Source organism: Limulus polyphemus, unplaced genomic scaffold, assembly GCF_000517525.1.
Source record: "Limulus polyphemus unplaced genomic scaffold, Limulus_polyphemus-2.1.2 Scaffold11264, whole genome shotgun sequence".
Taxonomy (NCBI): Eukaryota; Metazoa; Arthropoda; class Merostomata; order Xiphosura; family Limulidae; genus Limulus; species Limulus polyphemus.
In genome coordinates this window covers 9,859-14,628 of record NW_013676874.1, presented here as the reverse complement: position 1 = coordinate 14,628, position 4,770 = coordinate 9,859, and the positions used below count along the sequence as shown (strand labels likewise).

The 4,770-nt window shown below is 30.9% G+C and overlaps 1 protein-coding gene across 1 annotated transcript in view; it reads left to right on the top strand.

Moving 5' to 3' along the window:
- The first annotated feature begins 1,133 nt into the window (after window positions 1-1,133).
- LOC106476697 (piezo-type mechanosensitive ion channel component-like) overlaps window positions 1,134-4,770 on the top strand; it is an 11,866-nt gene continuing 8,229 nt past the window's right edge. The window contains exons 1-4 of the mRNA XM_013937331.2: window positions 1,134-1,294; window positions 2,031-2,216; window positions 2,399-2,456; window positions 3,190-3,296. The gene's annotated coding sequence lies outside the window, so the exon portion shown is untranslated. The remainder of the gene's footprint in view (window positions 1,295-2,030; window positions 2,217-2,398; window positions 2,457-3,189; window positions 3,297-4,770) is intronic.

The following is a 4,770-nucleotide window of genomic DNA, read 5'->3' as shown; positions in this document are numbered from 1 at the left end:
CTTACAGTCTGATGTATCTTTGTTACTCCTTCTCATAAATCTTTCTTACAGTCTGATGTATCTTTGTTACTCCTTCTCATAAATCTTTCTTACTGTCTGACATAACTTTGTTACTCCTTCTCATAAATCTTTCTTACTGTCTGACATAACTTTGTTACTCCTTCTCATAAATCTTTCTTACTGTCTGATGTATCTTTGTTACTCCTCATAAGACCAACTTACTCACTATCTTCTAGTAAACACTCCTGTACCAGGAAGTTATAAACCCTGAATAAGACCAATTCCACAAAATTATTTTTACATTCCTTATGAAAAGTGTCCAATCCTGATTTTTAAGATATTTTTATATAATAAATGAACATGAGATTCCAGACTGGACAAGATAACTTTCTACATATTAAATGTTACAGAAACAATTTGGTGTAGATTTCAACGTAATACACAATTACTATACACACCACAGTGCTATTAACTAAACATAATTTATTTTTTTCAACATTATGTTACTTCCTTTTACTCAAATGTCAGAAATCACATTTTGATGTTCTTCGTAATAATATTATTGAGATGGCCCAACAATACAAATACCGCTCCATCACCACTTCTCACATATAATTGCACCCCCACAGCACACCATGGGTGGTGATGGTAGTTTGAAGTCATTAGTTTTAGAGGTAGCTACATACTAATATATAAATAACAGATACAGGTGGGTGGTGGTGGTGATAAGCTAGTGAATTTATATGTTACTGGAGTTTAGGTTTATCTGATGTGACACATTCAACACATATTAATGATAATATTTATTTATATGTTACTGGAGTTTAGGTTTATCTGATGTGACACATTCAACACATATTAATGATAATATTTATTTATCTGATGTGAGTCTACATAATAATAAGGGAAAATACTTGAAAATTGATAATTTTAAATTTCCTGAAAGTTGTGTGTGTGTGTCTGAACACACATAATAGAAAAATATTACTCTAAAAATTCGTTTTCTTACAGTTTACTTATGCATCGCTGTTGTTCCTAAGCGATAGTCCGACTTGTTTCTTTCACAAAATTCACGTGTAGTCTTCAATATCGTAATATTGTGTTTCAAATTCTTCTATTTTTTTACAGTGGACTTTTTCCAACTTCTGTTTGCCTGCTGTCAGTTGCATGTTTTTACTATTGAGACGGGATCGTATTCGGAAATGTACGAAGGAGGAAGTAACCGTGAAATCTGGCTCGAGCAAGACCCGAGTACCCTCCCCAACCCTGTACCAGATTTTGTTACTTATACAAAGTTAATATTATTTTATCACTTTATTATTGTAAATGTTTATGATACGAAACGTATATAAAAACATGACAACCAACAAATAGTTTTTAATATAAATGGTTCTTACGTTTGAAATTCTCGAGGTAATCCATAACTTGTAGAAATTAGTGAGTATGAAAATGGTGATGCCGAATTAACTCTGGTGGAAGGAACGGTCGGTTTTATTTCTGTAATAACCCATCTTTAGATGTGTTACTTGGTGGTACTTCCATCAGAAGGTTTATTTACTGCCAGTGTTTATGTGAGGCAAAAACCTAATTACTTTACAAAGACAATATTGAATAATTTGTTTCCTGGAAAAAATATGTTAAGTAAACATTTTTACTCTGCACTACAAGATGTAAAATAAAGTGAAAGTTGTTTTTTCGTATAAAAATGTTATTTGAAACCTACAGAATAATATTCTGAACCTATATAAGTACATACAAGAAAAATGTTGTTATTAGTAGTTACAATACGAACTTATAAGAGTACTATTTGAAATCTAATAAGTAACACTAACCTATAGAAGTACTTGAGAACCTATAGGTAAATTGAATGATATTAGCTAAAAACTGTTGTAAGAGCCTATCAGTTGTTACTTCGTACGTAAGAAATAACACTCAGAATCTATAGAAAAACTTCAGAACTTATAAGAAAAATTGATATTTAGAATTCTTGGTAGTGAAGTATCTAATGATGAATGAACTGTGTTTTTCAGGTCTTATTTGGACATGATAAAAGTCCTTGTATTCTTCTCCTTCTATTGGATAACTCTTGCAGTGGTGTTTTTGTCAGGAACCAGTAGAGTCAGTCTATTTGCTATGGGATACGTGATTGGCTGCTTCTTGTTTCTCTGGAACGGCAATGAATTTTACTTGAAGCCTATGAAGACCCTTCTGAGAATGTGAGTCCTTGTTCCTGTAAATTATGAAGTGGATGTTTTTGGGGATTATGGTGTTATTATATTTCAAGAAGTGTTTTATTTTTTATAAAATAAAATGAAAGTAATTTATTATAGTTATAATTTTAAAAAAATTTTAATAATCCTACTCAATCTACGTTTCAAATTTACTTTATCTATTTCAGGTGGAACGGATTGCTTGCGTATAATGTCGTGGTAATCTTGCTTAAAGCTATTTTACAGGTAACAATTATTTTGTGTTCAACAATACGTGTATTTTATATATACCTTCTTTTTTGGAAAGAAGAATCGGAACTAATTAGCCAGTCTATTATGTTTGAGTAAAATTTGATCTTAGACTGATTTCCATTTATCTTAACTATTGTTTTTTTTTCCACCTATAATATTTTATATATTTTTGCACGTTTGGGTAACAAGTTTATAAACAGAAACTATGAGTGAGCTGTTTTTTTTATTTAACAAACACACCTAACTTCTGAACATTATAAACATCTTTTTAAACCCATAAATTTGCAACTTATAATTGAGGAAAGATATCTTGGTGATGTTGATGTTCAGAATATCTGATGTTTTATGTTCTGTCTGTTACCTGTTTGATTATATCTTCCTGCTTGTTGATCATACTGAAGTCATTACCTGTTATTTTACCTTTCTGTTTATCATATCAAAGTATTTTACCTGTTTGATTATATCTTCCTGCTTGTTGATCATACTGAAGTCATTACCTGTTATTTTACCTTTCTGTTTATCATATCAAAGTATTTTACCTGTTTAATCTTCCTGCTTGTCCAGCATACTGAAGTCATTACCTGTTATTTTACCTTTCTGTTTATCATATCAAAGTATTTTACCTGTTTAATCTTCCTGCTTGTCCAGCATACTGAAGTCATTACCTGTTATTTTACCTTTCTGTTTATCATATCAAAGTATTTTACCTGTTTTATTTTTCTACCAGGTAGTTGGTTGTGTATTCCTAGCCAAACTTTACAAGAATTTCTGTTGGGTCGTCCAGTTACTTGGTATTGCTTGTATAAAAAAAACTCACATATCATCCAACTTCAGGTAATATGTAATGAACATACAATATATATATATATTTTTTTAGTTTGTTCTGTTTGCTTACTCCATATAACTATGAATACGAGTAATATTATTTGTGACTTATCATTACTGTGGAAGTTTGGTACTGTTAGTTTTGTGTGTAATATTTGGTCATCTGTTCGTGTATTTTTACCTAATCTTGATACAATTTTAACCACACCAATATAAGAACTGTACATCTTATGGATTATTTAATTTACTAATGAACAGTATATTTGTTCCAGATTCCTAGTCCACTGAGTTGAATCTGCAAGTTACATTGTCTTTAAAAAATTGCTATCAAAGCTTTTATGTATATATATCTGATACTAGTATAGAATTTATCACTTCAGAGGTGTAGAAACTAGTTGGTAGCTAAAACTTGTGTGTCGGTGAAGACTTTTGAAAATGGTCGAACTCTTATAAAGTTAACAAAGGTTTTTTGTGAAATTTAGAAAAATATCTTACTTCTTATAAATCTAAAAGAAACCAAGGTCTGATCGAAGCACACTACAGAATTAATGTATTTTCATTTATTAAAGAAACATTTTACTGACTAGTCTGAGAGCACCATAACGTTATTTGACGTACTTAAATAAAAAAAAAGCTTTTTATTTCACAAAAAAGTTACTAGAATAGTAGATGCATTAGTCTCAGTAACACATATGTGGTTTCTTAGGGGGCTATAGTAAAGAGTTGCAGGAGATGTGGTGCTGTTATCAGCGTATCTTCAACTGCCGTAGACAAGAGGTTACTTGCACTGCCATGCACTACAACTTCTTAGGCTATACAACAGGTTATGCAAAACACTTTTAACTGGTGGTGGTAGTTTGAAGTCATTAGTTTTAGAGGTAGCTATATACTAATATATAAATAACAGATACAGGTGGGTGGTGGTGGTGGTGATAAGCTAGTGAGTATGGTGTGCTGTGATGGTGCAGTTATATGTGATAAGTTTAGGTTTATCTGATGTGACACATTCAACACATATTAATGATAATATTTATGTTACTGGAGTTTAGGTTTATCTGATGTGACACATTCAACACACATTAATGATAATATTTATTTATATGTTACTGGTGTGTCAATAGGTAATAACACGTTTTACAATGTACCAATAGGTAATAACACGTTTTACATTGTGTCAATAGGTAATAACACGTTTTACAATGTACCAATAGGTAATAACATGTTTTACAATGTGTCAATAGGTAATAACACGTTTTACAATGTGCCAATAGGTAATAACACGTTTTAAAATGTACCAATATGTAATAACACGTTTTACAATGTGCCAATAGGTAATAACACGTTTTAAAATGTACCAATATGTAATAACACGTTTTACAATGTACCAATAGGTAATAACACGTTTTACAATGTACCAATAGGTAATAACACGTTTTACAATGTACCAATAGGTAATAACACGTTTTACAATGTACCAATAGGT